The sequence below is a fragment of the Pristiophorus japonicus genome, chromosome 12 (assembly GCF_044704955.1).
Source record: "Pristiophorus japonicus isolate sPriJap1 chromosome 12, sPriJap1.hap1, whole genome shotgun sequence".
NCBI lineage: Eukaryota > Metazoa > Chordata > Chondrichthyes > Pristiophoridae > Pristiophorus > Pristiophorus japonicus.
The window spans coordinates 126,426,943-126,453,173 of NC_091988.1; the positions used below are offsets into that span (position 1 = coordinate 126,426,943).

The following is a 26,231-nucleotide window of genomic DNA, read 5'->3' on the forward strand; positions in this document are numbered from 1 at the left end:
CACTGAGACACTGGGACACTGAGACACTGGGACATGAGAACACTGGGACACGGAGACACTGGGATCTGGGACACGGAGACACTGGGACACTGGGACACTGAGAGACTGGGACACTAGGACACTGGGACACGGAGACACTGGGATCTGGGACACGGAGACACTGGGACACTGAGAGACTGGGACACTAGGACACTGGGACACGGAGACACTGGGATCTGGGACACGGAGACACTGGGACACTGGGACACTAGGACACTGAGACACTGGGACACGGAGACACTGGGACACTGGAACACTGGGACACTGAGACATGGAGACACTAGGACACTGGGACACTGAGACACTGGGACACTGAGACACTGAGACACGGAGACACTGATACACGGAGACACGGGGACACTGAGACACTGGGACACGGGGACACGGAGACACGGAGACACGGGGACACTGAGACACTGAGACACTGGGACACTAGGACACTGAGACACGGAGACACTGGGACACTGAGACACTGGGACACTGAGACACGGGGACACGGAGACACGGAGACACTGGGACACTGAGACAAGGAGACACTGAGACACTGGGACACTATGACACTGAGACACTGGGGCACTGGGACACTGACACTGAGACACTGAGACACTGGGACACTGAGACGCTGGGACACTGAGACACTGGGACACTAGGCCACTGGGACACTGGGACACTATGACACTGAGACACTGAGACACTGGGACACTGAGACACTGGGACACTAGGACACTGGGACACTGAGACACTGGGGCACTGAGACACGGAGACACTGGGACACTGGGACACTGAGACACTAGAACACTAGGACACTGAGACACGGAGACACTGGGACACTGAGACACGGAGACACGGAGACACTGATACACGGAGACACGGGGACACTGAGACACTGGGACACGGGGACACGGAGACACGGAGACACGGGGACACTGAGACACTGAGACACTGGGACACTAGGACACTGAGACACGGAGACACTGGGACACTGAGACACTGGGACACTGAGACACGGGGACACGGAGACACGGAGACACTGGGACACTGAGACAAGGAGACACTGAGACACTGGGACACTATGACACTGAGACACTGGGGCACTGGGACACTGACACTGAGACACTGAGACACTGGGACACTGAGACGCTGGGACACTGAGACACTGGGACACTAGGCCACTGGGACACTGGGACACTATGACACTGAGACACTGAGACACTGGGACACTGAGACACTGGGACACTAGGACACTGGGACACTGAGACACTGGGGCACTGAGACACGGAGACACTGGGACACTGGGACACTGAGACACTAGAACACTAGGACACTGAGACACGGAGACACTGGGACACTGAGACACGGAGACACGGAGACACTGAGACACTGAAACACAAGGACACTGAGACAGTAGGACACTGAGACACTAGGACACTGAGACACTGGGACACTGAGACACTGGGACACGAGAACACTGGGACACTGAGACAGTGAGACACGGAGACACGGAGACACTGGGACACGGAGACACTGGGACACTGAGAGACTGGGACACTGGGACACGGAGACACTGGGACACTGGGACACTAGGACACGGGGACACGGAGATACTAGGGCACTGAGACACTGGGACACTAGGACACTGAGACACTGAGACACTAGGACACTGGGACACTGAGACACTGGGACACTAGAACACTGAGACACGGAGACACTGGGACACGGGGATCTGGGACATGGAGACACTGGGACACGGAGACACTGGGACACGGAGACACTGGGACACTGAGACACTGGGACACTGGGACACGGGGATCTGGGACATGGAGACACTGGGACACTGAGACACTGGGACACTAGGACACCGAGACACTGGGACACGGAGACACTGGGACACAGGCACTGGGACACTGCGACACTGGGACACTGAGACACTAGGACACTGGGACACTGGGACACTGAGGCACTAGGACACTGGGACTCTGGGACACGGAGACACTGGGACACTGAGACACTGAGACACTAGGACACTGAGACACTGGGACACTGGGATCTGGGACATGGAGAAACTGGGACACTGAGACACTGGGACACGAGGACACCGAGACACTGGGACATGGAGACACTGGGACACTGAGGCACGGAGACACTGGGACACCGAGACACCGAGACACGGAGACACTGGGACACTGAGACACTGAGACACGGAGACACGGGGACACGGAGACACGGAGACATTGGGACACTGAGACACGGAGACACTGGGACACCGAGACACGGAGACACTGGGACACTGAGACACTGAGACACGGAGACACGGGGACACGGAGACACGGAGACATTGGGACACTGAGACACGGAGACACTGGGACACTGAGACATGGAGACACGGGGACACTGAGACACTGAAACACAGAGACACTGGGACACTGAGACACGGAGACACGGAGACACTGAGACACGGAGACACTGGGACACTGAGACACTGGGACACTGAGACACGGGGACACTGAGACACGGAGACACGGAGACACTGGGACACTGAGACACTGAGACACGGAGACACTGGGACACTGAGACACTGAGACATTGGGACACGGAGACACTGGGACACTGAGACACGGAGACACTGGGACACTGAGACACGGGGACACTGAGACACGGAGACACTGGGACACTGAGACACTGAGACACGGAGACACGGAGACACTGGGACACGGAGACATGCGGACACTGAGACACGGAGACACGGAGACACTGAGACACGGAGACACGGAGACATTGGGACACTGAGACAAGGAGACACTGGGACACTGAGACACGGAGACACTGGGACACTGGGACACTGAGACACGGGGACACGGAGACACGGAGATACTGGGACACTGAGACACTGAGACACGGAGACACTGGGACACGGAGACACGGGGACACTGGGACACTGAGACACGGAGACACTGGGACACTGAGACACGGAGACACTGGGACACAGAGACACGGGGACACTGAGACACGGAGACACGGAGACACTGGGACACTGAGACACGGGGACACTGAGACACGGAGACACTGAGACACGGAGACACGGGGACACGGAGACACGGAGACACTGGGACACAGACACTGGGACACTAGAACACAGGGACACTGGGACACTGAGACATGGAGACACTAGGACACTAGAACACTCGGACACTGAGACACGGAGACACTGAGATACTGAAACACTAGGACACTGAGACACTAGAACACTAGGACACTGGGACACTGGGACACTGAGACACGGAGACTGTAGGACACTGAGACACTAGAACACTAGGACACTGAGACACGGAGACACTAGGACACTGAGACACTGGGACACTGGGACACTGAGACACGGAGACACTTGGACACTGGGGCACTGAGACACGGAGACACTAGGACACTGAGACACTAGAACACTAGGACACTGGGACACTGGGACACTGAGACACTGGGACACTGGGACACTGAGACACGGAGACACTGGGACACTGAGACACGGAGACACTAGGACACTGAGACACTAGAACACTGGGTCACTGAGACACTGAGACACTGGGACACTGGGACACTGAGACACTGGGACACTGGGACACTGAGACACGGAGACACTAGGACACTGGGGCACTGAGACACGGAGACACTAGGACACTGAGACACTAGAACACTAGGACACTGGGACACTGGGACACTGAGACACTGGGACACTGGGACACTGAGACACGGAGACACTGGGACACTAGAACACTCGGACACTGAGACACGGAGACACTGAGATACTGAAACACTAGGACACTGAGACACTAGAACACTAGGACACTGGGACACTGGGACACTGAGACACGGAGACTGTAGGACACTGAGACACTAGAACACTAGGACACTGAGACACGGAGACACTAGGACACTGAGACACTGGGACACTGGGACACTGAGACACGGAGACACTTGGACACTGGGGCACTGAGACACGGAGACACTAGGACACTGAGACACTAGAACACTAGGACACTGGGACACTGGGACACTGAGACACTGGGACACTGGGACACTGAGACACGGAGACACTGGGACACTGAGACACGGAGACACTAGGACACTGAGACACTAGAACACTGGGTCACTGAGACACTGAGACACTGGGACACTGGGACACTGAGACACTGGGACACTGGGACACTGAGACACGGAGACACTAGGACACTGGGGCACTGAGACACGGAGACACTAGGACACTGAGACACTAGAACACTAGGACACTGGGACACTGGGACACTGAGACACTGGGACACTGGGACACTGAGACACGGAGACACTGGGACACTGAGACACGGAGACACTAGGACACTGAGACACTAGAACACTGGGTCACTGAGACACTGAGACACTGGGACACTGGGACACTGAGACACTGGGACACTGGGACACTGAGACACGGAGACACTAGGACACTGAGACACGGAGACACTAGGACACTGAGACACGGAGACACTAGGACACTGAGACACTAGAACACTGGGTCACTGAGACACTGGGACACTGAGACACTGGGACACTGGGACACTGGGACACTGGGACACTGAGACACGGAGACACTAGGACACTGAGACACGGAGACACTAGGACACTGAGACACTAGAACACTGGGACACTGAGACACTGGGACACTGAGACACTGGGACACTGGGACACTGGGACACTGGGACACTGAGACACGGAGACACTAGGACACTGAGACACTAGAACACTGGGACACTGAGACACTGAGACACTGGGATACTGAGACACTGGGACACTGGGACACTGGGACACTGAGACACTAGAACACTGGGACACTGAGACACTGAGACACTGGGACACTGGGACACGGAGACACGGAGACACTGGGGCACTGAGACACGGAGACACTGGGACACTGGGACACTGAGACACGGAGACACGAGGACACTGAGACACTAGAACACTGGGACACTGAGACACTGGGATACTGAGACACTGGGATACTGGGACACTGGGACACTGAGACACGGAGACACTAGGACACTGAGACACTAGAACACTGAGACACTGAGACACTGGGACACTGAGACACTGGGACACTGAGACACTGAGACACTGGGACACTGGGACACTGAGACACGGAGACACTGGGGCACTGAGACACGGAGACACTGGGACACTGGGACACTGAGACACTAGAACACTAGGACACTGAGACACGGAGACACGAGGACACTGAGACACTAGAACACTGGGACACTGAGACACTGAGACACTGGGACACTGGGACACTGGGACACTGAGACACGGAGACACTGGGGCACTGAGACACTGGGACACTGAGACACTAGAACACTAGGACACTGAGACACTGGGACACTGAGACACTGGGACACTGGGACACTGAGACACGGAGACACTGGGGCACTGAGACACGGAGACACTAGGACACTGAGACACTAGAACACTAGGACACTGAGACACTGGGACACTGGGACACTGAGACACTGGGACACTGAGACACGGAGACACTAGGACACTGGGACACTGAGACACGGAGACACTAGGACACTGAGACACTGGGACACTGGGACACTGAGACACTGGGACACTGAGGCACTGGGACACTGGGACACTGGGACACTGAGACACTAGGACACTGAGACACTAGAACACTGGGATACTGAGACACTGAGACACTGGGACACTGAGACACTGGGACACTGGGACACTGAGACACGGAGACACTAGGACACTGAGACACTAGAACACTGAGACACTGGGACACTGGGACACGGAGACACTAGGACACTGAGACACTAGAACACTGAGACACTGAGACACTGGGACACTGGGACACTGAGACACTGGGACACTGAGACACTAGAACACTGGGACACTGAGACACTGAGACACTGGGACACTGAGACACTGGGACACTGGGACACTGAGACACGGAGACACTAGGACACTGAGACACTAGAACACTGGGGACACTGAGACACTGGGACACTGAGACACTGGGACACTGGGACACTGAGACACGGAGACACTAGGACACTGAGACACTGAGACACTGGGACACTGAGACACTGGGACACTGGGACACTGGGACACTGAGACACGGAGACACTAGGACACTAGAACACTGGGACACTGAGACACTGAGACACTAGAACACTGGGTCACTGAGACACTGAGACACTGAGACACTGGGACACTGGGACACTGAGACACTGGGACACTGGGACACTGAGACACGGAGACACTGGGGCACTGAGACACTGGGACACTGGGACACTGAGACACTAGAACACTAGGACACTGAGACACGGAGACACTAGGACACTGAGACACTAGAACACTGGGACACTGAGACACGGGACACTGGGACACTGGGACACTGAGACACGGAGACACGGAGGCACTGAGACACGGAGACACTTGGACACTGAGACACTAGAACACTGAGACACTGAGACACTAGAACACTGGGACACTGAGACACTGAGACACTGGGACACTGAGACACTGAGACACTGAGACACGGAGACACTGGGGCACTGAGACACGGAGACACTGGGACACTGGGACACTGAGACACTAGAACACTAGGACACTGAGACACGGAGACACTAGGACACTGAGACACTAGAACACTGAGACACTGGGACACTGGGACACTGGGACACTGAGACACGGAGACACGGAGGCACTGAGACACGGAGACACTGGGACACTGAGACACTAGAACACTAGGACACTAGGACACTGAGACACGGAGACACTGAGACACTGGGACACGGAGACACGGAGACACTGAGACACTAGGACACTGAGGCACTGAGACACTGGGACACTGGGACACTGGGACACTGAGACACTGGGAAACTGGGACACGGAGACACTAGGACACTGGGACACTGAGGCACGGAGACACTAGGACACTGAGACACTAGAACACTGGGACACTGAGACACTGAGACACTGGGACACTGGGACACTGAGACACTGGGACACTGGGACACTGAGACACGGAGACACGGAGACACTGGGGCACTGAGACACGGAGACACGGAGACACTAGGACACTGAGACACTAGAACACTGGGACACTGAGACACTGAGACACTGGGACACTGAGACACTGGGACACTGAGACACGGAGACACGGAGACACTGGGGCACTGAGACACGGAGACACTGGGTACTGAGACACTAGAACACTAGGACACTGAGACACGGAGACACTGGGACACTGAGACACTGGGACACGGAGACACTAGGACACTGAGACACTAGAACACTAGGACACTGAGGCACTGGGACACTGGGACACTGGGACACTGAGACACGGAGACACTGGGACACTGAGACACGGAGACACTGGGACACTGGGACACTGGGACACGGAGACACTAGGACACTGAGACACTAGAACACTGGGACACTGAGACACTGAGACACTGGGACACTGAGACACTGGGACACTGGGACACTGAGACACGGAGACACGGAGACACTGGGGCACTGGGACACTGGGACACTGAGACACGGAGACACGGAGACACTGGGGCACTGAGACACGGAGACACTGGGACACTGGGCCACTGAGACACTGGGACACTGAGACACTGGGACACTGGGACACTGAGACACGGAGACACTAGGACACTAGAACACTAGGACACTGAGACACGGAGACACGGAGGCACTGAGACACTAGAACACTAGGACACTGAGACACTGAGACACTGGGACACTGAGACACTGGGACACGGAGACACTGGGACACTGAGACACGGAGACACTGGGACACTGGGACACTGAGACACGAGAACACTAGGACACTGAGACACTGGGACACTGAGACACTGGGACACGGAGACACTGGGACACTGGGACACTGAGACACGGAGACACTGGGATACTGGGACACGGAGACACTGGGACACTGAGACACTGAGACACGGAGACACGGGGACACGGAGACACTGGGACACTGAGACACGGAGTCACTGGGACACTGAGACACGGGGACACTGAGACACGGAGACACTGAGACACGGAGACACTGGGACACTGAGACACTGGTACACTGAGACACGGAGACACTGAGACACTGAGACACTAGAACACTAGGACACTGAGACACTGAGACACTGGGACACTGAGACACTGGGACACGGAGACACTGGGACACTGAGACACGGAGACACTGGGACACTGGGACACTGAGACACGAGAACACTAGGACACTGAGACACTGGGACACTGAGACACTGGGACACGGAGACACTGGGACACTGGGACACTGAGACACGGAGACACTGGGATACTGGGACACGGAGACACTGGGACACTGAGACACTGAGACACGGAGACACGGGGACACGGAGACACTGGGACACTGAGACACGGAGTCACTGGGACACTGAGACACGGGGACACTGAGACACGGAGACACTGAGACACGGAGACACTGGGACACTGAGACACTGGTACACTGAGACACGGAGACACTGAGACACTGAGACACTGAAACACTAGAACACTAGGAGACGGAGACACGGGGACACTGAGACACGGAGACACTGAGACACTAGGACACGGAGACACTGGGTCACTGAGACACGGAGACACTGGGACACTGAGACACTAGAACACTAGGAGACGGAGACACGGGGACACTGAGACACGGAGACACTGAGACACGGAGATACTGGGACACTGAGACACGGAGACACGGAGACACTGGGACACTGAGACACTGGGACACTGGGACACGGAGACACGGGAACACTGAGACACGGAGACACTGGGACACTGAGACACAGAGACACTGGGACACTAAGACAGTGAGACACGGAGACACTGGGACACGGGGACACGGAGACACTGGGACACTGAGACACGGAGACACTGGGACACTGAGACACGGGGACACTGAGACACTGGGACACGGAGACACTGAGACACTGGTACACTGAGACACTGGGACACTGAGACACGGAGACACTGAGACACTGGTACACTGAGACACGGAGACACGGAGACACTGAGACACTGAAACACTAGGACACTGGGACACTGAGACACGGAGACACTGGGACACTGAGACACGGAGACACTGGGACACTGAGACACTGAGACACGGAGACACGGGGACACGGAGACACTGGGACACTGAGACACGGAGACACTGAGACACGGGGACACTGAGACACGGAGACACTGAGACACGGAGACACTGGGACACTGAGACACTGGTACACTGAGACACGGAGACACTGAGACACTGAAACACTAGGACACTAGGACACGGAGACACTGGGTCACTGAGACACGGAGACACTGGGACACTGAGACACTAGAACACTAGGAGACGGAGACACGGGGACACGGAGACACGGAGACACTGGGACACTGAGACACGGAGACACTGGGACACAGACACTGGGACACTAGAACACAGGGACACTGGGACACTAGAACACAGGGACACTGGGACACTGACACATGGAGACACTAGGACACTAGAACACTAGGACACTGAGACACGGAGACACGGAGGCACTGAGACACTAGAACACTAGGACACAGAGACACTGGGACACTGAGACACTGGGACACTGAGACACTGGGACACTGGGACACGGAGACACTGGGACACTGGGACACTGAGACACGGAGACACTGGGACACTGGGACACTGGGACACTGAGACACGAGAACACTAGGACACTGATACACTGGGACACTGAGACACTGGGGCACGGAGACACTGGGACACTGGGACACTGAGACACTGGGACACTGGGACACTGAGACACGAGAACACTAGGACACTGAGACACGGAGACACTGGGACACTGAGACACTGGGACACTGAGACACGGAGACACTGAGACACTGAAACACAAGGACACTGAGACACTAGAACACTATGACACTGAGACACTGGGACACTGAGACACTGGGACACTAGAACACTGGGACACTGAGACACTGGGACACTAGAACACTGGGACACTGAGACATGGAGACACTAGGACACTGGGACACTGAGACACTGGGACACGGAGACACTAGGACACTGAGACACTAGGACACTAGGACACTGAGACACTAGGACAGTAGGACACTGAGACACTGGGACACGGAGACACTAGGACACTGAGACACTAGGACACTGAGACACTAGGACAGTAGGACACTGAGACACTGGGACACGGAGGCACTGGGACACTAGAACACTGGGACACTGAGACATGGAGACTCTAGGATACTGGGACACTCAGACACTGGGACACTGGGACACGGAGACACTAGGACTCTGAGACACTGAGACACTGGGACACTAGAACACTGGGACACTGAGACACTGGGACACTAGAACACTGGGACACTGAGACATGGAGACACTAGGACACTGGGACACTGAGACACTGGGACACGGAGACACTAGGACACTGAGACACTAGGACACTAGGACACTGAGACACTAGGACAGTAGGACACTGAGACACTGGGACACGGAGACACTAGGACACTGAGACACTAGGACACTAGGACACTGAGACACTAGGACAGTAGGACACTGAGACACTGGGACACGGAGACACTGGGACACTAGAACACTGGGACACTGAGACATGGAGACTCTAGGATACTGGGACACTCAGACACTGGGACACTGGGACACTGGGACACGGAGACACTAGGACTCTGAGACACTGAGACACTAGGACACTAGCACACTGAGACACTAGGACAGTAGGACACTGAGACACTGAGACACTGGGACACGGAGACACTAGGACACTGAGACACTGGGACACTGAGACACTGGGACACTGGGACACGTACACACGGGAACACTGAGACACGGAGACACTGGGACACTGGGACACTGAGACACGGAGACACTGAGACACGGGGACACTGAGACACGGAGACACTGAGACACGGAGACACTGGGACACTGAGACACGGAGACACGGAGACACTGGGACACGGAGACACGGGAACACTGAGACACGGAGACACGGGAACACTGAGACACGGAGACACGGGAACACTGGGACACGGGAACACTGAGACACGGAGACACTGGGACACTGAGACACTGAGACACTGGGACACGTACACACGGGAACACTGAGACACGGAGACACTGGGACACTGGGACACTGAGACACGGAGACACTGAGACACTGAGACACGGGGACACTGAGACACTGAGACACGGAGACACGGAGACACGGAGACACTGGGACACTGGGACACGGAGACACTAAAACACTGAGACACGGAGACACGGGAACACTGAGACACGGAGACACGGGAACACTGGGACACGGAGACACGGGAACACTGAGACACGGAGACACTGGGACACTGAGACACTGAGACACAGAGACACTGGGACACTAAGACACTGAGACACGGAGACACGGGGACACGGAGACACTGGGACACTGAGACACGGAGACACAGGAACACTGAGACATGGGGACACTGAGACACGGAGACACTGGGACACTGAGACACTGGGACACTAGAACACTGGGACACTGAGACATGGAGACTCTAGGATACTGGGACACTGAGACACTAGGACACTGAGACACAAGGACAGTAGGACACTGAGACACTGAGACACTGGGACACGGAGACACTAGGATACTGAGACACTGAGACAGTAGGCCACTGGGACACTGAGACACTGAGACACTAGGACACTGAGACACTGGGACACTGAGACACTGGGACACTAGAACACTGGGACACTGAGACATGGAGACACTAGGACACTGGGACACTGGGACACGGAGACACTGGGACAATCGGACACTGAGACACTAGAACACTAGGACACTGAGACACGGAGACACTGAGACACTGAGACACAGAGACACAGAGACACAGAGACACTGGGACACTGGGACACTGAGACACTGGTACACTGAGACACGAGGACACTAGGACACTGAGACACTGGGACACTCGAACACTGGGACACTGAGACATGGAGACGCTAGGACACTGGGACACTGGGACACGGAGACACAGGGACACTGGGACACTGAGGCACTAGAACACTAGGACACTGGGACACTAGAACACTAGGACACTGAGACACTAGGACACGAGGACACTGAGACACTGGGACACTGAGACACTGGGACACTAGAACACTGGGACACTAGGACACTAGGACACGGAGACACGGAGACACTGGGACACTGAGACACGGAGACACTGGGACACTGAGACACGGCGACACGGAGACACTGGGACACTGAGACACTGAGACACTGGGACACGAGCACACTGGGACACTGGGACACTAGAACACTAGGACACTGAGACACGAGGACACTGAGACACTGGGACACTGAGACACTGGGAGACTGAGACACTAGGACACTGAGACACTGGGACACTAGAACACGGGGACACTGGGATACGGAGACACAGGGACCCTGGGACACTGGGATACTGAGACACTGTGACACTAGAACACTAGAACACTGGGACACTGGGACACTAGAACACTAGGACACTGAGACACTAGGACACGAGGACACTGAGACACTGGGACACTGGGAGACTGAGACACTAGGACACTGAGACACTGAGACATTGGGACTCTGGGACACTAGAACACTGGGACACTGGGACACTGAGACACTCGAACACTAGGACACTGAGACACGGAGACACGAGAACACTGAGACACTGGGACACTGAGACACGGAGACACTAGGACACTGGGACACGGAGACACGAGGACACTGAGACACTAGGACATTGAGACACGGAGACACTAGAACACTGAGACACTGGGACACTGAGACACTGGGACACTGGGACACTAGAACACTGGGACACTGAGACATGGAGACACTAGGACACTGGGACACGGAGACACAAGGATACTGAGACACTGAGACACTGAGACACTAGGACACTGAGACACTGGGACACTAGAACACTGGTACACTGAAACATGGAGACACTAGGACACTGGGACACTGAGACACTGGGACACGGAGACACTGGGACAATCGGACACTGGGACACTGAGACACTAGAACACTAGGACACTGAGACACGGAGACACGGAGACACTGAGACACGGAGACACTGGGACACTGAGACACTGGGACACTGGGACACTGGGACACTAGAACACTAGGACACTGAGACACTGAAACACGAGGACACTGAGACACTGGGACACTGAGACACTGGGACACTGAGACACTAGGACACTGAGACACTAGAACACTGGGAGACTGGGACACTGAGACATGGAGACACTAGGACACTGGGACACTGAGACACTGGGACACTAGAACACTGGGACACTGGGACACTAGAACACTAGGACACTGAGACACTGAGACACTGAAACACTAGGACACGAGGACACTGAGACACTGGGACACTGAGACACTGGGACACTGAGACACTAGGACACTGAGACACTGAGACACTGGGACACTAGAACACTGGGAGACTGGGACACTGAGAAATGGAGACACTAGGACACTGGGGCACTTAGACACTGAGACACTGGGACACGGAGACACTGGGACACTGAGACCATAGGACACTGAGACACGGAGACACTAGGACACGGAGACATGGAGACACTGGGACACGGAGACACGGAGACACTGGGACACTGGGACACTGAGACACGGAGACACGGAGACACGGAGACACTGGGACACTGAGACACGGAGACACTGGGACACGGAGACACTGGGACACGGAGACACTGGGACACGGAGACACGGAGACACTGGGACACGGGGACACTGAGACACTAGAACACTAGGACACTGAGACACGGAGACACTGAGACACGGAGACACTGGGACACGGAGACACTGGGACACTGAGACACTGGGACACTGAGACACTGGGACACGGAGACACTGGGACACTGAGACACTAGAACACTAGGACACTGAGTCACGGAGACACTGGGACAGGGAGACACGGAGACACTGGGACACGGAGACACTGGGACACGGAGACACTGAGACACGGAGACACTGGGACACAGACACTGGGACACTAGAACACTGGGACACTGAGACATGGAGACACTAGGACACTGGGACACTGAGACACTGAGCCACTGGGACACGGAGACACTGGGACACTGAGACCATAGGACACTGAGACACGGAGACACTAGGACACGGAGACATGGAGACACTGGGACACGGAGACACGGAGACACTGGGACACTGGGACACTGAGACACGGAGACACGGAGACACGGAGACACTGGGACACTGAGACACGGAGACACTGGGACACGGAGACACTGGGACACGGAGACACTGGGACACGGAGACACGGAGACACTGGGACACGGGGACACTGAGACACTAGAACACTAGGACACTGAGACACGGAGACACTGAGACACGGAGACACTGGGACACGGAGACACTGGGACACTGAGACACTGGGACACTGAGACACTGGGACACGGAGACACTGGGACACTGAGACACTAGAACACTAGGACACTGAGTCACGGAGACACTGGGACAGGGAGACACGGAGACACTGGGACACGGAGACACTGGGACACGGAGACACTGAGACACGGAGACACTGGGACACAGACACTGGGACACTAGAACACTGGGACACTGAGACATGGAGACACTAGGACACTGGGACACTGAGACACTGAGCCACTGGGACACGGAGACACTGGGACACTGGAACACTAGGACACTGAGACACGGAATCACTGGGACACGGATACACTGGGACACGGAGACAATAGGACACTGGGACACGGAGACAGTGGGACACTGGGACACTGAGACCCTGAGACACTAGGACACTGAGACACTAGAACACTAGGACACTGAGACACGGAGACACTGGGACAGGGAGACACGGAGACACTGGGACACAGAGACACTAGGACACTGGGACACGGAGACACGGAGACACTGGGACACTAGGACACTGGGACACGGAAACACTGGGACACTGAGACACTGAGACACTGGGACACTAGAACACTGGGAGACTGGGACACTGAGACATGGAGACACTAGGACACTGGGACACTGAGACACTGAGACACTGGGACACTAGAACACTGGGACACTGAGACACGGAGACACTGAGACACGGAGACACTGAGACACTGGTACACTGAGACACGAGGACACTAGGACACTGAGACACTGGGACACTCGAACACTGGGACACTGAGACATGGAGACGCTAGGACACTGGGACACTGGGACACTGGGACACGGAGACACAGGGACACTGGGACACAGGGACACTGGGACACTGAGGCACTAGAACACTAGGACACTGGGACACTAGAACACTAGGACACTGAGACACTAGGACACGAGGACACTGAGACACTGGGACACTGAGACACTAGGACACTAGGACACTGAGACACTGGGACACTAGAACACTGGGACACTAGGACACTAGGACACGGAGACACGGAGACACTGGGACACTGAGACACGGAGACACTGGGACACTGAGACACGGCGACACGGAGACACTGGGACACTGAGACACTGAGACACTGGGACACGAGCACACTGGGACACTGGGACACTAGAACACTAGGACACTGAGACACGAGGACACTGAGACACTGGGACACTGAGACACTGGGAGACTGAGACACTAGGACACTGAGACACTGGGACACTAGAACACTGGGACACTGGGATACGGAGACACAGGGACCCTGGGACACTGGGATACTGAGACACTGTGACACTAGAACACTAGAACACTGGGACACTGGGACACTAGAACACTAGGACACTGAGACACTGAGACACTAGGACACGAGGACACTGAGACACTGGGACACTGGGAGACTGAGACACTAGGACACTGAGACACTGAGACATTGGGACTCTGGGACACTAGAACACTGGGACACTGGGACACTGAGACACTCGAACACTAGGACACTGAGACACGGAGACACGAGAACACTGAGACACTGGGACACTGAGACACGGAGACACTAGGACACTGGGACACGGAGACACGAGGACACTGAGACACTAGGACATTGAGACACGGAGACACTAGAACACTGAGACACTGGGACACTGAGACACTGGGACACTGGGACACTAGAACACTGGGACACTGAGACATGGAGACACTAGGACACTGGGACACGGAGACACAAGGATACTGAGACACTGAGACACTGAGACACTAGGACACTAGGACACTGAGACACTGGGACACTAGGACACTGGTACACTGAAACATGGAGACACTAGGACACTGGGACACTGAGACACTGGGACACGGAGACACTGGGACAATCGGACACTGGGACACTGAGACACTAGAACACTAGGACACTGAGACACGGAGACACGGAGACACTGAGACACGGAGACACTGGGACACTGAGACACTGGGACACTGGGACACTGGGACACTAGAACACTAGGACACTGAGACACTGAAACACGAGGACACTGAGACACTGGGACACTGAGACACTGGGACACTGAGACACTAGGACACTGAGACACTAGAACACTGGGAGACTGGGACACTGAGACATGGAGACACTAGGACACTGGGACACTGAGACACTGAGACACTGGGACACTAGAACACTGGGACACTGGGACACTAGAACACTAGGACACTGAGACACTGAGACACTGAAACACTAGGACACGAGGACACTGAGACACTGGGACACTGAGACACTGGGACACTGAGACACTAGGACACTGAGACACTGAGACACTGGGACACTAGAACACTGGGAGACTGGGACACTGAGACATGGAGACACTAGGACACTGGGGCACTTAGACACTGAGACACTGGGACACGGAGACACTGGGACACTGAGACCATAGGACACTGAGACACGGAGACACTAGGACACGGAGACATGGAGACACTGGGACACGGAGACACGGAGACACTGGGACACTGGGACACTGAGACACGGAGACACTGGGACACTGAGAAACGGAGACACTGGGACACGGAGACACTGGGACACGGAGACACTGGGACACGGAGACACGGAGACACTGGTACACGGAGACACTGGGACACGGGGACACTGAGACACTAGAACACTAGGACACTGAGACACGGAGACACTGAGACACGGAGACACTGGGACACGGAGACACTAGGACACTGGGGCACTTAGACACTGAGACACTGGGACACGGAGACACTGGGACACTGAGACCATAGGACACTGAGACACGGAGACACTAGGACACGGAGACATGGAGACACTGGGACACGGAGACACGGAGACACTGGGACACTGGGACACTGAGACACGGAGACACTGGGACACTGAGACACGGAGACACTGGGACACGGAGACACTGGGACACGGAGACACTGGGACACGGAGACACGGAGACACTGGTACACGGAGACACTGGGACACGGGGACACTGAGACACTAGAACACTAGGACACTGAGACACGGAGACACTGAGACACTGGGACACTGAGACACTGGGACACGGAGACACTGGGACACTGAGACACTAGAACACTAGGACACTGAGTCACGGAGACACTGGGACAGGGAGACACGGAGACACTGGGACACGGAGACACTGGGACACGGAGACACTGAGACACGGAGACACTGGGACACAGACACTGGGACACTAGAACACTGGGACACTGAGACATGGAGACACTAGGACACTGGGACACTGAGACACTGAGCCACTGGGACACGGAGACACTGGGACACTGGAACACTAGGACACTGAGACACGGAAACACTGGGACACGGATACACTGGGACACGGAGACAATAGGACACTGGGACACGGAGACAGTGGGACACTGGGACACTGAGACCCTGAGACACTAGGACACTGAGACACTAGAACACTAGGACACTGAGACACGGAGACACTGGGACAGGGAGACACGGAGACACTGGGACACAGAGACACTAGGACACGGAGACACGGAGACACTGGGACACTGGGACACTAGGACACTGGGACACGGAAACACTGGGACACTGAGACACTGAGACACTGGGACACTAGAACACTGGGAGACTGGGACACTGAGACATGGAGACACTAGGACACTGGGACACTGAGACACTGAGACACTGGGACACTAGAACACTGGGACACTGGGACACTAGAACACTAGGACACTGAGACACTGAAACACTACGACACGAGGACACTGAGACACTGGGACACTGAGACACTGGCACACTGAGACACTAGGACACTGAGACACTGAGACACTGGGACACTAGAACACTGGGAGACTGGGACACTGAGACAATGGGACACTAGGACACTGGGACACTTAGACACTGAGACACTGGGACACGGAGGCACTGGGACACTGAGACCATAGGACACTGAGACACGGAGACACTAGGACACGGAGACACTGGGACACGGAGACACGGAGACACTGGGACACTGGGACACTGGGACACTGAGACACGGAGACACGGAGACACGGAGACACTGGGACACTGAGACACGGAGACACTGGGACACGGAGACACTGGGACACGGAGACACTGGTACACGGAGACACTGGGACACGGGGACACTGAGACACTAGAACACTAGGACACTGAGACACGGAGACACTGAGACACGGAGACACTGGGACACGGATACACTGGGACACTGAGACACTGGGACACTGAGACACTGGGACACGGAGACACTGGGACACTGAGACACTAGAACACTAGGACACTGAGTCACGGAGACACTGGGACAGGGAGACACGGAGACACTGGGACACGGAGACACTGGGACACGGAGACACTGAGACACGGAGACACGGAGACACTGGGACACAGAGACACTGGGACACAGACACTGGGACACTAGAACACTGGGACACTGAGACATGGAGACACTAGGACACTGGGACACTGAGACACTGAGCCACTGGGACACGGAGACACTGGGACACTGGAACACTAGGACACTGAGACACGGAAACACTGGGACACGGATACACTGGGACACGGAGACAATAGGACACTGGGACACGGAGACAGTGGGACACTGGGACACTGAGACACTGAGACACTAGGACACTGAGACACTAGAACACTAGGACACTGAGACACGGAGACACTGGGACAGGGAGACACGGAGACAATGGGACACAGAGACACTAGGACACTGGGACACGGAGACACTGGGACACTGGGACACTAGGACACTGGGACACGGAAACACTGGGACACGGAGACACTGAGACAATGGGGCACGGAGACACGGAGACACTATGACACTGAGACACTGGGACACGGAGACACTGGGACACTGAGACACTGAGACACGGAGACACTGGGACACGGAGACACTAGGACACTGGGACACGGAGACATGGAGACACTGGGACACTGAGACACTAGAACACTAGGACACTGAGACACTGGGACACTGAGACACTAGGACACTGGGACACGGAGACACTGGGACAATGGGACACTGAGACACTGGGGCACTAGAACACTGGGATACGGAAACACTGGGACACGGAGACACTGGGACACTGAGACACGGAGACACTGGGACACGGAGACACGGAGACACGGAGACATGGAGACACTGGGACACGGAGACACTAGGACACTGGGACACGGAGACACTGGGACACGGAGACACTGGGACACGGAGACACTGGGACACGGAGACACTGGGACACGGAGACACTAGGACACTGGGACACGGAGACACTGGGACACGGAGACACGGAGACATGGAGACATGGAGACACTGGGACACGGAGACACTAGGACACTGGGACACTAGGACACTGGGACACGGAGACACTGGGACACGGAGACACTGGGACACGGAGACACTGGGACACGTAGACACTGGGACACGGAGACACTAGGACACTGGGACACGGAGACACTGGGACACTGGGACACGGAGACACTGGGACACGGAGACACTGAGACACGGAGACACTGGGACACGGAGGCACTGGGACACTAGGACACTGAGACACTGGGACACTGGGACACTGAGACACTGGGACACGGAAACACTGGGACACGGAGACATTGGGACACGGAGACACTGGGACACTGGGACACGGAGACACTGGGACACGGAGACACTGGGACACGGAGACACTGGGACACTAGGACACTGAGACACTGGGACACTGAGACACTGGGACACAGAGACACTAGGACACGGAGACACGGAGAAACTGGGACACGGAGACACTGAGACACTAGAACACTAGGACACTGAGACACTGGGACACGGAGACACTGGGACACTGGGACACTGAGACACTGGGACACTAGAACACTAGGACACTGAGACACTGGGACACGGAGACACTAGGACACTGGGACACGGAGACACTGAGACACTGAGATACTAGAACACCACGACACTGAGACACTGGGACACTGAGACACTGGGACACTGAGGCACTGAGACACTGGGACACTGAGACACTGGGACACTGAGACACTGGGACACTGAGACACTGGGACACTAGGACACTGAGACACTGGGACACTGAGACACTGGGACACTGAGATACGGAGACACGAGGACACTGGGACATTGGGACCTGAGGAATTTAAACCATTTCACAGGCGCAAGGATGAACTCTCGATTCAGGCCGCTTGCCTACTATGGGGGAAGCGAGTAGTCATGTCCCAGATGGGCAGAGAGGCGTTCATTCGAGAACTCCACAAGGAGCACCCGGGCATTGTCATGATGAAGGCAATTGCCAAGTCACAAGTTTGGTGGCCAGGGATAGATGCAGACCTGGAACTTTGTGTTCGCAGGTGCAACACGTGTGCCGAGCTGGGCAATGCGCCCAGGGAAGCACCCCTTAGCCCCTGGTCCTGGCCCGCCAAGCCATGGTCACGCATCCATGTGGACTATGCAGGTCCTTTCATGGGAAAAATGTTTTGGTTGTTGTAGACGCCTACTCCAAATGGATCGAGTGTGACATTCTCAATTCAAGCACATCCTCTGCCACGGTAGAAAGTCTACGGGCAATGTTTGCCGCCCATGGTCTATCGGACATCTTGGTCAGCGACAATTGCCCATGCTTTACAAGCATTGAGTTCCAGGACTTCATGGCAGGAAATGGTATCAACCATGTCAGAACGGCACCGTTCAATCTGTCCTCAAACGGCCAGGCGGAACGAGCAGTGCAGATAATCAAACAGGAGATGCTCAGAATCCAAGGGGGTTCCCTACAAAGCCGCTTATCACGCCTCCTGTTGGCCAATAGATCCCGATCACACTCGCTCATAGGGGTACCACCCGCAGAGCTGCTAATGAAAAGGACGCTCAAAACCAGGTTATCCCTCATACACCCCACCATGAAAGAAATTGTTGAGAGCAGGCGCTGGTCACAATGTGACTACCATGACGGGAATGCGAGGGCGCGATGTATTGATGTCAATGACCCTGTCTTTGTCCTCAACTACGCTGCAGGGCCCAAATGGCTCTCAGGCACTGTGATTACCAAAGAGGGGAATAGGATTCTGGTAGTTAAACTTACCAATGGACAAATCTGCCTCAAACACGTGGATCAAACAAAAAGGAGGTTCAGCAACCCCATAGAAGAAGCAGAGGAAGAACATGATGTAGAGTTTACTACACCACAGGTGACCGAACACAGGAACCAAGTGGAGGAGAGCCCAGTCACTGTGGGCAGTTCGGACAGGCCTGAGGCACCGCAAACAGCAGACACTCAGGCCAGCGCCCAACAACCGGAGCCCCAACTCAGGTGCTCTACAAGGGAGCGTAAACCACCAGAGAGACTTAACACCTGTGATCCCAATAAGACTTTGGGGGGGAGGTGATGTCATGTATTCAACTGTCATTGTAATCCATGTATAAACTGACCTACGTTGTGCACCATGAGAATACTGACCACTAGGTGGTGAACTTGTGGGAGACCCTCCTAACCTGGATTTTCAGGTATAAAAGGGGAAGCTCCACCCACCTTCATCACTTCAGTGCTGGAATAAATGTTGCTGGTCACAGACTGACCTTCTCTCAAGAATGGGCCTCATGTGCATTTGTACTGTATAGTAAGGACATATCATAAAGGGTTCTGGGGAGCGGGCAGCGAAGTGGAGCTGAGTCCATGTTCAGATCAGCCATGATCTTATTAAATGGAGGAGCAGGCTCGAGGGGTCAAATGGCCTATTCCTGCACCTATTTCTTCTGGCAGCAGTTGAGCATCCACTACAGCACTCGGACGTTTGATGGAAGCTGCCTGTGCTGCAATGGAAGCTGTGACATTGGCCATCAGATGCTGTATCATAGTGGATTCCACGGGTGTGCTGATGGAGGTGACCATCTCTCTTTCGCATCCCTCCCTCTCTCTGCATTATCACATCCCATCTCACTAGCCAATCCTCACATGCACCGTCAAGTCCTTGTTCAATCATATCAACTAACAGCACGCAAAGGTAGGAACTTGGGTGTTATCGCCAATGCTGATGTCAAGTGTTGTCGACCATTGATTGGAGAAATCAAATTGGTCAGGGTAGCCTTGAGGAAGAGTTCATAGAGTGCATAAGGTACGGGTTCTTTGTGCAGTATGTAACGGAACCAACTGGGGGCAGGCTATCCTAGATCTGGTCCTGTGTAACGAGACAGGTTTAATAAACAATCTCCTAGTAAAGGATCCCCTTGGAATGAGTGATCATAGCATAGTTCAGTTTCAAATTCAGATGGAGGGTGAGAAAGTTGGATCTCTAACCAGCGTACTAAGCTTAAATAAAGGAAACTATGAAGGTATGAGGGCAGAGTTGGCTAAAGTCGACTGGGAAAACAGATTGAAGTGTGGGACAGTTGATGAATAGTGGTGTACATTTAAGGAGATATTTCACAACTCTCAAGAAAAATATATTCCAGTGAGGAGGAAAGGGTGCAAGAGAAAAGAAAGCCATCCGTGGCTAACTAAAGAAATAAAGGATGGTATCCGATTAAACACAAGGGCATACAAAGTGGCCAAAACTAGTGGGAGGACAGAAGACTGGGAAGCTTTTAAAAGCCAGCAAAGAATGACTAAAAAAAATGATTAAGAAAGGGAACATAGACTATGAAAGTAAACTAGCACAAAATATAAAAACAGATAGTAAGAGTTTCTATAGGTATATAAAAAGAAAAAGAATGGCTAAAGTAAATGTTGGTCCCTTCGAGGACGAGGCCGGGGAATTAGTAACGGGGAACATGGAGATGGCAGAAACTCGAGACAGTTTTTACGGTAGAGGACACTAACAATATTCCAACAGTGGATAGTCAAGAGGCTATGGGGGGGGAGGAACTTAACACAATCACAATCACTAAGAAGGCGGTGCTCAGTAAGATAATGGGACTAAAGGTAGATAAATCCCCTGGACCTGATGGCTTGCATCCTAGGGTCTTAAGAGAAATAACGGCAGCGATTGTGGATGCATTGGTTGCAATTTACCAAAATTCCCTGGATTCTGGGGAGGTCCCAGCAGATTGGAAAGCTGCAAATGTAACACCCCTATTCAAAAAAGGAGGCAGACAAAAAGCAGGAAACTGTAGACCAGTTAGCCTAACATCTGTGGTTGGGAAAATGTTGGAGTCCATTATTAAAGAAGCAGTAACAGGACATTGGGAAAAGCAAAATTTGGTCAGGCAAAGTCGGCATGGATTTATGAAGGGGAAGTCATGTTTGACAAATTTGCTGGAATTCTTTGAGGATGTAACGGACAGGGTGGATAAAGGGAAACCAGTGGATGTCATCTATTTGGACTTCCAGAAGGCATTTGACAAGGTGCCACACAAAAGATTACTGCACAAGATAAAAGTTCACGGGGTTGGGGGTAATATATTAGCATGGATAGAAGATTGGCTAACTAACAGATAACAGAGAGTCGGGATAAATGGTTCATTCTCAGGTTGGCAATCAGTAACGAGTGGGGTGCCGCAGGGATCGGTGGTGGGACCCCAACTATTTACAATCTATATTAACGACTTGGAAGAAGGGACTGAGTGTAACGTAGCCAAGTTTGCTGACGATACAAAGATGGGAGGAAGGGTAATGTGTGAGGAGGACATAAAGAGGCTGCAGGATGTCATAGACAGGCTAAGTGACTGGGCAAGAATTTGGCCGATGGAGTATCATGTTGGAAATGTGAGGTCATGCACTTTGGCAGAAAAAATCAAAGAGCAAATTATTATTTAAATGGAGAAAGATTGCAAAGTGCTGCAGTACAGTGGGACCTTGGGGTACTTGTGCATGAAACATAAAAGGATAGTATGCAGGTACAGCAAGTGATCAGGAAGGCCAATGGAATTCTGGTCTTTATTGCAAAGGGGATGCAGTGTAAAAGCAGAGAAGTCTTGTTACAGCTGTACAGGGTATTGGTGAGGCCAAACCTGGAATACTGCGTGCAATTTTGGTTTCCATATTTACAAAAGGGTATACTTGCTGTGGAGATAGTTCAGAGAAGGTTCACTAGGTTGATCCCGTGGATGAGGGGATTGACTTATGAGGAAAGGTTGAGTAGGTTGGGCCTCTACTCATTGGTATTCAGAAGAATGAGAGGTGATCTTATAGAAACGTATAAGATTATGAGGGGGCTGGACAAGATGGATGCAGAGAGGATGTTTCAACTGGTGGAGGAGACTAGACCTAGAGGGCATGATCTTAGGACAAGGGACATTTAAAACTGAGATGAGGAGAAATGTCTTCTCTCAGAGGGTTGTGAATCTGTGGAATTCGCTGCCTCAGAACGCTGTGAAAGCTGGGACATTAAATACATTTAAGACAGAAATAGACAGCTTCTTAAACGATAAGGGGTTATGAGGAGTGGGCAGGCAAGTGGAGCTGAGTCCATGATCAGATCAGCCATGATCTTATTGACTGGCGGAGCAGGCTCGAAGGGCCTTATGGCCTAATCCTGTTCCTATTTCTTATGTTCTTATTGAAATCTTTATTTTCATCACTTTGTCTTGTGTACCTTTGGAAGTGGCTTAGAGAGTTGCGGTGAATGGTGAGACATAACGGAGTCCTATAGTGATGAGTATGTAAGGAATGGCTTGGGCATTGTAGGGATGCTTTATGGTCTTAGTGTGGGGTGGTACCAACCTGGTGCATCATGTGGCAGCCAGGCAATACAGCATCAAGTTAAGTAAATGTGGCCACAGTGAGGCCATCCCTGGCCTCCCACTCAACAATGTGGTCGAGTGCTGATGCCATGTGTCCTATGCAGCATCAGGTGATTGCAGAGAAGGTTGGCGTTGTTGGTGATGCTGGTGTTGGGGCTGATCGTGGTGGGATTCTGAGGATTGAGGTCAGATTTTCTCAAGGGCACCGATGCTAATGGAATAGATGGCAGATAAAGTTGAGATGACAGAAGCGATCTGTCAATGGGAAGATAGGTTGCTCCAAGGAGGTGACACCGGATAGAGCATTCACTGCAAACACTTCAAACCTCCATAAAACTGAAACCTGTATTCCAAATTCTGAAGGCTCCAGCGTCTAAGATTAGAAATTGAACAGTTGTGAAATGGTAGCTTTCTGCAACTGTCAGCTAGTCAAACCAATACAGAGTTGTTGAACTCACTTACCTGATGTGATCACTGAGGGACCGGATCCCCGTAAAAAAATTTGGTAAAATGGTTAGGACCTTGAAAAATGCTGCTTAAATAGCTTTAAGCAGTTTCTTAACTATCTGAATTGCCTGAGCCGCCACTTACTGCTGTCAGAGCCAGCCCTTTGGAAATTCACACGGAGGCGAGTTCAGAGCAGACTTCCACCCCGCTGTCAATCACGGCCATTTTGACAGCGCGCCCGCCTCCAAACTCGCACTCACAGGGCTGCAAGATTCTGGCCTCTGAATCTGTCCTCTTGTGCATTCTTCCTACCATTGGCAGCCCCAACATAACACCAAGGGCCACTTGGGCTCCTCACTCTGAAATTCCCTGCATGATCCCTCACCTCCTGTAGGACCCTCCTTAACACTCACTTCTTTGACCAAGATTTTAGTTGCCCCTCCTAATATCTCCTTCTTTGCCTTGATGTCCATTTATTAGTTACATGATCATGAAGCTCTTTGAGATTTTTCTCTACATTAAAGGTGC

At 53.9% G+C, this 26,231-nt stretch overlaps 1 protein-coding gene across 1 annotated transcript in view; it reads left to right on the forward strand.

Moving 5' to 3' along the window:
• sycp2 (synaptonemal complex protein 2) overlaps positions 1-26,231 on the forward strand; it is a 1,164,109-nt gene that overhangs the window by 954,382 nt on the left and 183,496 nt on the right. The window lies entirely within an intron of this gene.